This window comes from Oncorhynchus gorbuscha, unplaced genomic scaffold (assembly GCF_021184085.1).
Source record: "Oncorhynchus gorbuscha isolate QuinsamMale2020 ecotype Even-year unplaced genomic scaffold, OgorEven_v1.0 Un_scaffold_1646, whole genome shotgun sequence".
Taxonomy (NCBI): domain Eukaryota; kingdom Metazoa; phylum Chordata; class Actinopteri; order Salmoniformes; family Salmonidae; genus Oncorhynchus; species Oncorhynchus gorbuscha.
The window spans coordinates 67686-81816 of NW_025746366.1; the positions used below are offsets into that span (position 1 = coordinate 67686).

Sequence of the window (14131 nt, forward strand, 5' to 3'; positions counted from 1 at the left end):
TTGACATCCTAACATATTAACCATGGCATGTTGATATATCACTACTATATGCAGCATACACTTGTCTTGTTGTTACTAACAACAGTGAATTGATTCCATAAAAATATTTAATTTTTAATTTTTAAATAACAATCTTCCAAATGTGCCCCTCCGGACGGTTTTGAGACGCTATTGACAGCTTTGGGTGATCTTGAAGTTCGGCCCCCTGCGCCAGAAAGGGGCGGACTTGTGGATTGAGGTAATCGGAGTAAACAGTAAAGATGGCGACGTCTGGAGCAGGAGATGGGTGCTCCAGCCTGAACGGGTTCGTTTCCGAGATAGAACAGAAACAATTTACAGACCTGCCAGCCGAATTACTTGAGTACATCTTATGCTTTCCTGTCCTCAAACATGTCGACATTTGCAACGTGTCCTGTAGCTGCAAGCGGCTACACGACGTTTGCCACGGCAGGGGAAGGTCTGGGGACACCAGTACAAACTCAGGTAAACTGACATTATTATCATCTTGTTAGCTATCTTGCTAACTAGAGCTTTGACTCTCTAACGCTAATTGGCATCTAAATCGCAGTTTCCTCTCTAAAATATTAGATCTATTTCAGTACAGTCAGAACAGATCTGTTATAGCGAGCAAGCAAAGGGAGCTGTCTAACGGCGGTTGACTTTCTGCTGATGCACCACATTTGACATCACACAAAGCAGTGGGTACTATAGCCAGTTTAGCTAGGCAGCTGCACTAATAAAATGTCTCAGTCAAAATAACAATTTCACAATTATTGTCTTGTGCCGCTGAGGACAGCTATTGAAATTGTGTGACCTTGAACGGTGGGAAATACAATGATTGGACTGCAGGTCTTGTGTAACGTTAGTTGTTGTAAAAATCAGTTGGCTTGACATGGCACTTTGTTTTTCTCTGAGTCCCATGCAGTAACGTAGTGGTTCAGAATATATTGGTATTCTTTGAAGGTCACGAACTATCAGCATCACCGTTTCGATTATTATTATTTTTAAACATGAAATGCATTATGAAACGATGACTTCAAAATGTTTTTCTGAGCTTTTTAATGGCAATTCCACAGCCTAAACAGAAAATATCCCATTGTCTCTGATCAGGTCCACATTGGGTAGACATCAATAGAAACATAGGAAATTACTATGTATTATTTCAGTTGTGTATATTACTTAGTTTTTATTTGATTACTTTCTTAATTTTTCATTCCTTAAAAGTCACCATCTCATCTGCTCAGGCAGTAGCGGTCAGCCAGGCCATCTAGCATTGTCATCCCCATACTGTACTGTCTTTAGTCATCCTATTTATACTGAACAAAAATATAAATGCAACATGCAAGGAAGTTGTGATGTCTTTAGTAGTTAGCTACCGTGGTTGTCATTCTGACTTAGCCTAGCTATACTGAACTCAAATGTAAATGCAACATGCAAGGAAGTTGTGATGTCTTTAGTAGTTAGCTACCGTGGTTGTCATTCTGACTTAGCCTAGCTATACTGAACTCAAATGTAAATGCAACATGCAGCAATGTCAAAGATTTTACTGAGTTACAGTTAATCTAAGGAAATCACTCAATTATAAATAAATAAATTAGGCCCTAATCTATGAATTTTACATAACTGGGTAGGGGTGTGACCCTGGGTGGCCCTGGGAGGGCATATGCCCACCCACTTGGGAGCCAGGCCCAGCCAATCAGAATGAGTCACCCCCCCCAAAAAAAAGGGCTTTATTACAGACAATACTCCTTAGTTTCATCAGCTGTCCAGGCGGCTGGTCTCAGACGATCCTGCAGGTGAAGAATCTGGATGTGGATGTGGAGGTCCTGGGCTGGCGTGGTTACATATGAAGTCAGTTGGACTTATAGCCAACTTCTATAAAACGATGTTGGAAGGGGCTTATAACATTCCATTCTCTGGCAACAGCTCTGGTGGACATTCTGGCAGGCGGCATGCCAATTGCCCTCTCCCTCAACTTGAGTCATCTTTGGCATTGTGTTGTGTGACACAACTGCTCATTTTAGAGTGGCTGTTTATTGTCCCCAGCACAAGGTGGACCTGTGTAATAATCATGCTGTTTAATCAGCTTCTTGATATGCCACACCTGTCAGGTGGATGGAATATTTTGGCAAAGGAAAAATGCTCACTAACAGGGATGTAAACACATTTGTGCACAAAATGTGAGAGAAATAAGCTTTTTGTGCATATGGAAAATGTCTGGGATCTTTTCTTTCAGCTCATGAATCATGGGACCAACACTTTACGTGTTGCCTTTTTTATATTTTTGTTCAGTATAGCTAGGCTGCCAAAGTGTGCTGCAGAGCTGTCGGACAATCATTTTATGAGATCTACTTTGATGAAAAGGCATACTTTCACATTGTCTCTGGCCCTCTTGTCGTTGTTGTGTACGTTCCTCTCTCAGGTGGTCTGTGTGTATCTAACGTAACGTAGCAGATGTACAGGTGTGTTCTTCCAGAGATCTATCTAATGACGAGATGCTCATGTCTCCGCCCTAACAATGGGAGTCGTTGTCCCAAAGGTGGGAAGGCAGGTGACAAACTTAGGTCCAAAATAAACCCATAGAAACGCATTGGGGTTGTTTTGGACTGATTTTGGCGAGAGTAAAACCTTTTGCTTTGCCTCTTCCTCTCTGATCTGTCTGAACTGCAAAAACAACTGCTGCAAGGGATTATGACCATTGTTGTTAATTACTACGTTTCTGATCTGAACTAGGTTGAATATTTGCTTAATGAAAACAACTCCTTTAATCCCTGCACTCCACATGGTTCTTGATTTGATTAATTTTGTGAATGATTTGATTTCTCTCTAGAGAAATGTGTTGCTCTGTTCACACTGCTATGCTTTATCTTGGCCAGGTCGCAGTTGTAAATGAGAACTTGTTCTCAACTAGCCTACCTGGTTAAATAAAGGTGAAATAAAAAATACAAAAAAACAGAATTGAAGTAATTGAACCGACGTGGGCAATCGTTCAGCACTAAATTGAAGCCTAATGCAGATTGCAGACATTGGATGCTTTTGGATTGTTTTATTGTGAGTGATCATGTGTCAGACTGTCACACACCTCAAGTCAATACTTTATATGGCTAACTGTCTGCCTTAACTTTCTGACTGCAGTCCCTTTTCCTACACTCCCCAGATGGCCAAGATTGCAGAAGCATTACCGCCAGAACGAGTGCTGTGATTGGCTGAAAGAATACAGAACGCGGCACACTGTTGGTCTACAAATACGACGAACAGTTGTATCCATCTCCCAGAGATTCTTCACGGAAGTTGTAAGTGATGTCTTTAGTAGTAAGCTGCCATTGTTATTGTCATTCTGATTCAGCCTAGCTATACTGAACAAAAATATAAATGCAACAATTTCTAATGTTTTACTGATTTACAGTTCATATAAGGAAATCAGTACATTTTTAATATTCATTAGGCCCTAATCTATGGATTTCACATGACTGAGCAGGCCTAGAATTGCATTTAATATTTTTGCTCTGTGCACTTCGTGGAGACTGAAAGAGGTGTTACTAACATTGTAAAAAATTTGCATGAAAGATACTGTATTTATTGGCTATCCTAACCCCACCACATCAGGCTCAATGTGACTGGGCTGGCCTGATGGTGTATATGTGCATTGTGTGTGTGTGTTGAGCACATGCAAGCGTGTGTTACCTGCGCTGCGTGCATGTGCGTGTAGTGGTGTCTGTATTTGAGTGTGTGTGAGCTGGACTGGCCTCTAGCACTAACCCAGAGATCTGTAACGCAGCCTTGCGTTGGCCAGGTGCTGGGGGACAGCTTTGCTGAGATTGAGTCCCTCGGCGCCCCAGAGCACTTCTGTGAAGACGAGCTGCTCTCCATACTCAACTCAGACAGGAGGTAAGAACCATGTCCACACTCCAGTCCAGCACAACAACTATCTTTGGCCATTAATTCTGTGTTAATCCTCCCTGGAGCGTTTTAACAATGGACAATGAAAATCAGTTTTTCTCCCTCCTCTCTTGCCTTCTTTCTCATCACTCTCTCCCCAATCTATCTTTCTCTCTCATTTTCACCTCCCTTGCTCCATCCTTCTTTTGCTCTCTCTCCCTTGCTCACTCTTTCTCCTATCTCTCTTCACACTCTCTCTGCCTCCCATAGGAAAAGCCTGACACTGAAGTACTATGCAAAGAAAATCCTTTATTTCCTGCGCCAGAAGAACATCCTGAGGAGTTTAAAGATGTTTCTGGAGCAGCCTGCAGAGCAGCAGTCAGCCCTAGAGGGTGAGTCGTGGACGTGGAATGGGCCTAGCCATACACTACATTGCACTTAGGTTGATAATACACTTTCTTGACTTGCAGTGTAAACAAGGCAGTGGTGGAAGAAGTACCCAATTGTCATACTTGAGTACAAGTAAAGATATGTTAATAGAAAATGACTCCAGTGAAAGTCGCCCAGTAAAACTACTTCAGTAAAAGTCTAAAATGTTGTTTTAAATATACTTAAGTATGAAAAGTAAATGTAATTGATAATGTACTTAAGTATCAAAAGTAAAACTATAAATCATTTAAAATTCCTTATTTTAAGTAATCCACATTGCACCATTTTTTATTTTTAAAAATATATTTATGGCCTGCCAGGGGCACACTCCAACACAGTTTACAAATGAAGCATGTGTGTTTAGTGAGTCATCAGATCAGAGGCGGTAGGGATGACCAGGGATGTTCTCTTGATAAGTGCGTGAATTGGCCCATTTTCCTGCCCTGAAAAGCATTCAAAATGTAACGAGTACTTTTGGGTGTCAGGGAAAATGTTTGGAGTAAAAAGTGCATTCTTTTCTAATGTAGTGAAGTAAAAGTTTTCCAAAAATAAAAAATTGTCATGTAAAGTACAGATACCAAAAATAAAGACTTAAGTAGTACTTGAAAGTATTTTTACTTAAGTACTTTACACCACTCAAACAAAGTAACGCTGAATAATATGGACATAATAGCATACATGTGGAGTGGGCTTAGCCATACACTGCACTGCACACTGCACTGCACAATACACTCTTATCCTAGTGACTAGTGTTAACAAACTCAGAGAAACAGCTTGGTAAGCATTGTCTTCTTGTGAATAATGTTGGGAATCTTGGGCATAATGTTGGAAATAATGAGGTGTTTAGGGAAAAAAAACAATGTCTGTGTTTCCCTCTGCATTGTGGTTTTTGAAAATAACAGAGTGAAACTGTTAAGGTCATAAGAATGAATGTGTATAACCAGCTTTTAACCGTGTATTTTTACAGTCTCCGATTGTCTCCTCTCCTGTTGTAGGAGCTCTGCTGGTAGACCAGTATTGTAACCCCTGGCAGATGTGTCATTGACGGTATATCCTCCCAGCTGGAGGAGATCACTGACAAGATCAAGAAGATGCTGCAGATAAAGAACCCTCTCATCCAAGCCTGAGGGTCACACAAGGTTGGTCTGGACTGAGGAGTTGGAGAGAAACACATGTTCTCTCAGTGTCTCTTAGGAATGAATACAAAGAGCTTATTCCAAAGCAAAAAAACATAGTCTTCATGAGGATTTGAAGCAGAATAATTAGTCTGTCGTTTTGAGTCCATGCACGTTCATATTGACATACGATCCTTTTTTGTTCTGAAAATGCCAAACTTGATTTTAGAGTTAACTCGCCCTTTAAAATATCTAACCAGGTACAGTTGAAGTCGGAAGTTTACATACACCTTAGCCAAATACATTTAAACTCAGTTTTTCACAATTCCTGACATTTAATCCTAGTAAAAATTCCCTGTCTTAGGTCAGTTAGGATCACCACTTCATTTTTAAAAATTGCAATGTCAGAATAATAGTAGCGAGAATGATTTATTTCAGCTTTTATTTCTTTCATCACATTCCCAGTGGGTCAGAAGTTTACATACTCTCAATTAGTATTTGGCAGCATTGCCTTTAAATTGTTTAACATGGGTCAAACGTTTTGGGTAGCCTTCCACAAGCTTCCCACAATAAATTGGATGAATTTTGGCCCATTCCTCCTGACAGAGCTGGTGTAACTGAGTCAGGTTAGTATGCCTCATTTTCTATAGGATTGAGGTCAGGGCTTTGGGATGGCCACTCCAATACCTTGACTTTGTTGTCCTTAAGCCATTTTGCCACAACTTTGGAAGTATGCTTGGAGTCATTGTCCATTTGGAAGACCCATTTGCGACCAAGCTTTAACTTCCTGACTGATGTTTTGAGATGTTGCTTCAATATATCCACATCATTTTCCTCCCTCATGAAGCCATCTATTCACCCCCGTGCTTTACGGTTGGGATGATGTTCTTCGGCTTGCAAGCCTCCCCTTTTTGCCTCCAAACATAATGATGGTCATTATGGCCAAACAGTTCAATTTTTGTTTCATCAGACCAGAGGACATTTCTAGGGAAAGTACGATCTTTGTCACCATGTGCAGTTGCAAAGCGAAGTCTGGCTTTTTTATGGCGGTTTGGAGCAGTGGCTTCTTCCTTGCTGAGCGGCCTTTCAGGTTATGTCTATATAGGATTCGTTTTACTGTGGATATAGATACTTTTGTACCCGTTTCCTCCAGCATCTTCACAAGGTCCTTTGCTGTTGGTCTGGGATTGATTTGCACTTTTCGCACCAAAGTAAGTTAATCTCTAGAAGACAGAACAAGTATCCTTCCTGAGTGGTATGACGGCTGCGTGGTTCCATGGTGTTTATACTTGTGTACTATTGTTTGTACAGATGAACGTGGTACCTTCAGGCGTTTGGAAATTGCTCCCAAGGATGAACCAGACTTGTGGAGGTCTACAATTTTTCTGAGGTCTTGGCTAATTTATTTTGATTTTAATATGATGTCAAGCAAAAAATCACTGAGTTTGAAGGTAAGCCTTGAAATACATCCACAGGTTGACTCAAATGATGTCAATTAGCCTATCAGAATCTTCTAAAGCCATGACACAATTTTCTGGAATTTTCTGAGCTGTTTAAAGGCACAGTCAACTTAGTGTACGTAAACCTCTGACTCACTGGAATTGTGATACAGTGAATGATAAGTAAAATAATCTCTGTAAACATTTGTTGGAAAAATTACTTGTGTCATGCACCGACTTGCCAAATCTATAGTTTGGAAACAAGACATTTTGTGGAGTGGTTGAGAAACTAGTTTTAATGACTACAGAAAGTGTATGTAAACTTCCGACTTCATCTGTAGGTCTTGAGTGTAAGTATAATTTTGTTTAATTCTCAGCCCTATTCTTCACTGACGTACTTTACAATGTGATCCTGTTTTCTGATTGTGTCTGGTTCTAGGCGATTGTTCTGCTGTAGATGACTTTGATCTCCAGAGACAGGTGGTCGTTACCCTCAATGCTGTTTTATACGAGCAGCTTCAGTACAAGGGCAACGAGTGTGACTACTACAACCCTCTCAACTCCTATATACACCAGGTATGAGCTACTACAACCTTCAACTCCTATATACACCAGATATGAACTACTACAACCTTCAACTCCTCATACACCAGGCATGATATACAACCTTCAACTCCTATATACCAGGCATGAGCTACTACAACCTTCAACTCCTATATACACCAGGTATGAGCTACTACAACCCTCTCAACTCCTACATACACCAGGTATGAGCTACTACAACCCTCTCAACTCCTACATACACCAGGTATGAGCTACTACAACCTTCAACTCCTACATACACCAGGTATGAGCTACTACAACCCTCTCAACTCCTATATACACCAGGTATGAGCTACTACAACCCTCTCAACTCCTACATACACCAGGTATGAGCTACTACAACCTTCAACTCCTACATACACCAGGTATGAGCTACTACAACCTTCAACTCCTACATACACAACAACCCTCTCAACTCCTATATACACCAGGTATGAGCTACTACAACCCTCTCAACTCCTATATACCCAGGTATGAACAATCTCAACATCTACACACCAGGTACAGTAGCTCAGAGAGGTTATAGAGGACATGGATGATGATGTTTTCCTTGGCCAGTATTCGCAAAGCGTGTCAGAGTTTTAGTTCTGTGTGTCTTTTCAATCATGATGAATAACAGTAGGGGACAGGGGGACCTGATCCAAGATTAGCACTGTTACTCTGAGACCTTGTGAAAATGGGCCCTGGACTTGATTATTCAAATAAAGTGAAAGTCTATATAGGACCTTTTTATAATGCTATATCAATCAACTAAGAAACATGACAGACATTACGTGGTTCTCATACTCCCATGTCTCCTCCCTACGTAGGTGTTGCTCCGCCGGACAGGCATTCCCATCAGCCTCTCTGTCCTTTACATGACGCTGGCCAGGAAACTGGGGGTTCAACTGGAGCCTGTCAACTTCCCCAATCACTTCCTGCTTCGCTGGTGCCAGCAACAAAGAAGGTAAGGGGCCAAAGTCTGAGAGGAAGTGAATGGAAGGCAAATGCATCTTTAGTGATCAAGGACTATACGTTTTTCCATCCACTGGCATAGTTGTGCATAGAGACAATCATAAAATTAATTGATCTTGATGGGATAGTTTAACGTTTAGCTTTCAACTAGTTCATGATTGGGTGAAATTCAGTATTGCGCTCCCAAAAATGCTTGTTTTCAATATACCCAATGTAGCATTGTCTGCATTGCATGCCAGAAACCGCGTCAAAGTAACATGTTTGTACTGGTATTGATAAAACCTCATGTCTCATTCAGGAGTGGGGACATCTATGATTTTGTGTACATTGACGCCTTCGGTAAAGGCAAGCAGCTGACGGCTAAGGAGTGCGAGTACCTCATTGGTCATCAGGTGACTGCAGACTACTACAATGCCATCAGTACAACAGAAGTGCTGTTAAGGATGGTGGGAAATCTGCTGAACATCGGCAAACGAGGGTAAGACTTATGAACATAGGAATGTTTTTTTTCGGACTAATATATAATTGATGCTTTTCTGACATCAGAATTTCCAACCGTACATCATGGAATTGAATCAATCCAAATGTTTCTTTTTTTTCCTGATTTTTCTATGTTGTCCTCAGGATCTCATCCTTGAGGTAATGTTAGAGTTGGTCAAAAATAAATTCCTACACTCAGCTGTTGCTGTTGTGGTATGAAACAACACTGTGTATCACTGTGCTATGTCATGCAGGGAGGGCAATGAAAAATCCTACCAGCTGCTGAGAGACTCTCTGGATCTCTACCTCACCATCAACCCAGACAACGTTCAGTACCTTCTACTACAGGCCAGACTCTACTTCCACCTGGGCATCTGGCCTGAGAAGGTTAGCATGATATTTCAACACGGCATATCTACATTTACATCTTGGTAATTTAGCAGACGCTCTTATCCAGAGCGACTCCCCCATAACCCTGGCGTTGCAAGCGCCATGCTCTACCAACTGAGCCCCACGAAACCCAAATACACTACAAGGCCAAAAAGTAGGTGGACACCCCTTCATATTTGTGGATTCGGCTATTTCATCCACACCCGTTGCTGACCGGTGTATAAAATCGAGCACACAGCCATGAAATCTCCATAGACAAATAATGGCAGTAGAATGGCCTTACTGAAGAGCTCGGTGACTTTCAACATTGCACCTTCATCGGATGCCACCTGTCCAACAAGTCAGTTCGTTACATTTCTGCCCTGTTAGAGCTGCCCCGGTCAACTGTAAGTGCTGTTATTGTGAAGTGGAAACGTCTAGGAGCAACAACGGCTAAGCCGCAAGGTTTTAGGCCACACAAGCTCATAGAACTGTACCGCCGAGTGCTGAAGCGCGTATGGTGTAAAAATCGTCTGTCGTCGGTTGCAACTGCTCGTCGGAAGCTTTATGAAATGGGTTTCCATGGCCGAGCAGCCGCACACATGCCTAAGATCCCCATGCACAATGCCAAGTGTCGGCTTGAGTGGTGTAAAGCTCAACACGTGTTCTCTGTAGTGATGAATCACTCTTTACCATCTTGCAGTCCGACAGAGGAATCTAGATTTGGCGGATGCCAAAAGAACGCTACCTGCCCAAATGCATAATGCCAACTGTAAAGTTTGTTGGAGAAGGAATAATGGTCTGGGGCTGTTTTTCATGGTTCGGGACCCTTAATTCCAGTGAAGGGAAATCTTAATGCTACAGCATACAAAGACATTCTAGACAATTCTGTGCGTCCAACTTTGTGGCAACAGTTTGGGGAAAGCCCTTGTGCCCCTGTTTCAGCATGATAATGCCCCATGCACAAAGCGAGGTCCATACAGAAATGTTCAGTGTGGGAAAACTTGGCTCAACCCCATGGAAAACTTGGCTCAACCCCATCGAACACTTTTTCCAACATCGAGTGGAAAGTCTTCCCAGAAGAGTGGAGGCTGTTATGGTAGCAAAGGGAGGACCAACTCTATAATAATGACCATGATTTTGGAATGAGATGTTTGACGAGCAGGTGTCCACATACTTTTGCCCATGTAGTGTACATGTAATTGGACCAAATGGATTTATGCTGGCTTTGATACTGGCTTTGATACTGCAGATTTTTGGGGGGGAAAAAAACAACAAAAATTGGTCTGCCTTTCTTTTTTTTTAAAGTTGTATTGTCACATACACCAGATATGTCCAGTGAAATGTGTTGTTTTATACGGCACCCCTGGAGCAAATAAGGGTGCCTTACTCAAGGGCACATAGGCAGATCATTTTTTTCGCCTCGTCTGCTCAAGTTTTCGAACCAGCAGCCTTTTAGTTACTGGCCCAATGCTCTAACCATTAACTTGCCTCTACCTGCTTACTACAGTCCAGAGCAGAGGACAAGCTTTCCCCAACTGATAATGACTGGTGTCTGACCCCTCTCCTGCCTCTTCCAGGTCCTCGACATCCTGCAGCACATCCAGGCGTTGGACCCGTCCCAACATGGGGCAGTGGGTTATCTGGTACAACACACCCTGGAACACATCCAACACAAGAAACACCCTGTAGATCCAGAGGTGAAGAGACGCAGCGCCCCCGAACACCTAGAGCTGCAGTACAGTGTAGGCCTCATCATGAAACACAAGAGGTGTGTCTGAGCAGTCAGTCTGTCCGAGCAGCCTGTCTGCCTGCCTGCTTCCCTGTCCGAGCAAACAGTCCGTCTGCATGTCTGTTTGTTTATCCATTCCGTCTATTAATCCCTCAATCTTTCCATCTGTTTGTCCTTTCATCCATCCCTGAATCAGCTGTTTGTCCTCCACCACCCTCTATCTGGGTAAAGCTGCCATCCTCTGCTGTTGATTAACACTGTCAATGTAAAACTACTGTACTCTGTTGAATGGCAGAATAGCTATTTATGGAATAATACTTTTTATTATAATCATTGTGATTTATAAACCTGTAGACCTGTGGTCCTTCTGTAGCTCAGTTGGTAGAGCATGGCGCTTGTAACGCCAGGGTAGTGGGTTCGATTCCCGGGACCACCCATACGTAGAATGTATGCACACATGACTGTAAGTCGCTTAGCGTCTGCTAAATGGCTTATTATTATTATTATTAGTGTGCCCTTTCCCCATGTGTGACACTGTGTGACTGTCCCCTTCTCTCCAGGTCTGGCTATAACTGTGCAATCTATGGCTGGGACCCCAAGTGCACCATGAGCCAGGAGTGGATTACCACCATGAGGGTCCACCAGCTGTCCAGCGGTGCTAACCAGCCCTTCTACAACGTCTTAGTGCAGGATGGCACCTGCCGATACGCTGCCCAGGGTACATCTATACCAGAGACATTATCTTTCAGTGACATGTACAGTATGTCATTCTTAATGTCAGGGCAGTGGTAGTTTGTTAAGGAGGCATTCTGAGAAGAAACATGACAAATGTAATACTTGAAATGCTTATTGAAGAGTTATACATGCTGGATGAGTAAGGTGCTGCTAAGTAGTAGGCCTATATACTTTCAAATGTACACAGAATATGCAGCTATCTTGTACAGTAACTTGCCTCGGCTCAGTTTGAGACTTCCTATTAAATGATACTATACTTAGTATCTTTATGCCTCTTTTTCTCTCGTCTCCTAGAAAATCTAGAGCCCCATTCTGCCCCTCTGGAGATTGCTCACCCGGAGGTGGGACGCTACTTCTCAGAGTTCCATGACAGCCACTATGTTGCCAACGAGGAGCTGCAGACACGCTACCCAGAGGACATGGCAGAGACCCTGGGCACCGTACGGGACCTCTACCACAGACTGATGCCCAGCCCAGTGCAACAGGAGAGCCCCAATGGCCCAGAGGGACCTTCCCAGGAGAACCAGGACAGCCAGGAGAACCAGGACACCATGCCCACATAGCTAAGCCTTCACTACTCCTCGGCCCCATTCAAAACAACCCCTAGTTCCTACCACCTAGGCACAGGTACATCTGAAAGGATTGGATGTGTATAAACAATATGGCAGAATTACAACTAGCCTGTCATAGGGAAGATTGTAGCTACTACTAGCCTAACCTAATGTGGAAAGATGCCTGAGCGGAGTCCTCACTTCTGTTTTTCAGGGGAAATGGAAGTTAGGTTGAAAATACTTTATCCCTGAAAACCAGACATCCGCTTTCAGCCAATGCCGCTAAGGGTGCTACTAGCCTATTGTGTGGCAGGTTGGCGCTACGACTAGCCTTTCATAGGACAGGGAGGCATTACTACTAGCCTATTATAGGGCAGGGTGGAGCTACTACTAGGGTCTAGGGGTTGTTTCTGGACAGGGCCCTCTGTTCCCCATCCAGTTCCATTACTTGACACAACATCCTGTCCCCAAAACCATCAGGGACGTCGGTATTCACAGAGTCTGAGTAGAAAGTGCTGATCTACAATCAGGTTCTCCACCTGTCCATATTATCTTATTCATTATGATCTTAAGGGCAAAACTGGTCCTAGATCAGCGCTCTTACTCTTGAGAAGCTTATTTTGAATACTGACCCGTTAATTCTTCAGTACCTGGATCATGTGCTGTACCACCGCCTGCCAACCAACACCAGTCAAAGCCAAAGCCTCCTTTCTCTCTCTAACTTCATGAAGACTTACTGAGATCAAAACACTTACTCTCTCTCCACCACAATATACTTTCTCCAACATCTGTCAAGAAGAGGTCTTCCTAGACTTGACTCCTAGTCTCTCTACCCCTTTCCACTTCCACATGAAACAATATAAAAAATTACTTTACAGTATGAAACAATATGGAAATGAACCTTGCAGTATGAAAATGAGCCTTGCAGTCTGAAATGATATGAAAATGAACCTTGCAGTATTGAAAATGAGCCTTGCAGTCTGAAATGATATGAAAATGAACCTTGCAGTATTGAAAATGAGCCTTGCAGTCTGAAATGATATGAAAATGAACCTTGCAGTATTGAAAATGAGCCTTGCAGTCTGAAATGATATGGAAATGAACCTTGCAGTCTGAAATGATATGAAAATGAACCTTGCAGTATTGAAAATGAGCCTTGCAGTCTGAAACGATATGAAAATGAACCTTGCAGTGTGAAAATGAGCCTTGCAGTCTGAAACGATATGGAAATGAGCCTTGCAGTCTGAAACGATATGAAAATGAACCTTGCAGTGTGAAAATGAGCCTTGCAGTCTGAAACGATATGGAAATGAACCTTGCAGTCTGAAACAATATGAAAATTAACTTTACAGTATTAAACAATATGAAAATGAGTGTTACAGTATGAAAATGAGTGTTACAGTATGAAAAGATATGAGAGCGTTCCAGTTTCTCCTCACACATTTTGAGTTGAATACATTCAGTTGTTCAACTGACAAGGTGTCCCTCTTTTCTTCTGTCACATTACATTATAATAATGATTCATGCACTTATGAAAGGATGACTTTCACATTTCTAGAACGTGTTATTAAAAAATGCTGTATATTTACAAGTAAAACATTGCAGGACTACAATGACTTGAAACAGGAATGGGTTGCCAGACTTAATAAATATAAATCAAATGTTTCTTTTGGTCTTGACTGTGTTTTCTGTTATTTCTTCTAGAATGTTCTCTGACTTGAGAATATAGTAGGTATATGTTTTTGAAAGATGGTCCTTCTGTAGCTCAGTTGGTAGAGCATGGCGCTTGTAACGCCAGGGTAGTGGGTTCGATCCCCGGGACCACCCATACGTAGAATGTATGCA

At 42.3% G+C, this 14131-nt stretch overlaps 1 pseudogene; it reads left to right on the forward strand.

Annotated features, from left to right (window-relative positions):
* Positions 1-225: 225 nt before the first annotated feature.
* On the forward strand, positions 226-13101 carry LOC124023585 (annotated as a pseudogene).
* Positions 13102-14131: the final 1030 nt, after the last annotated feature.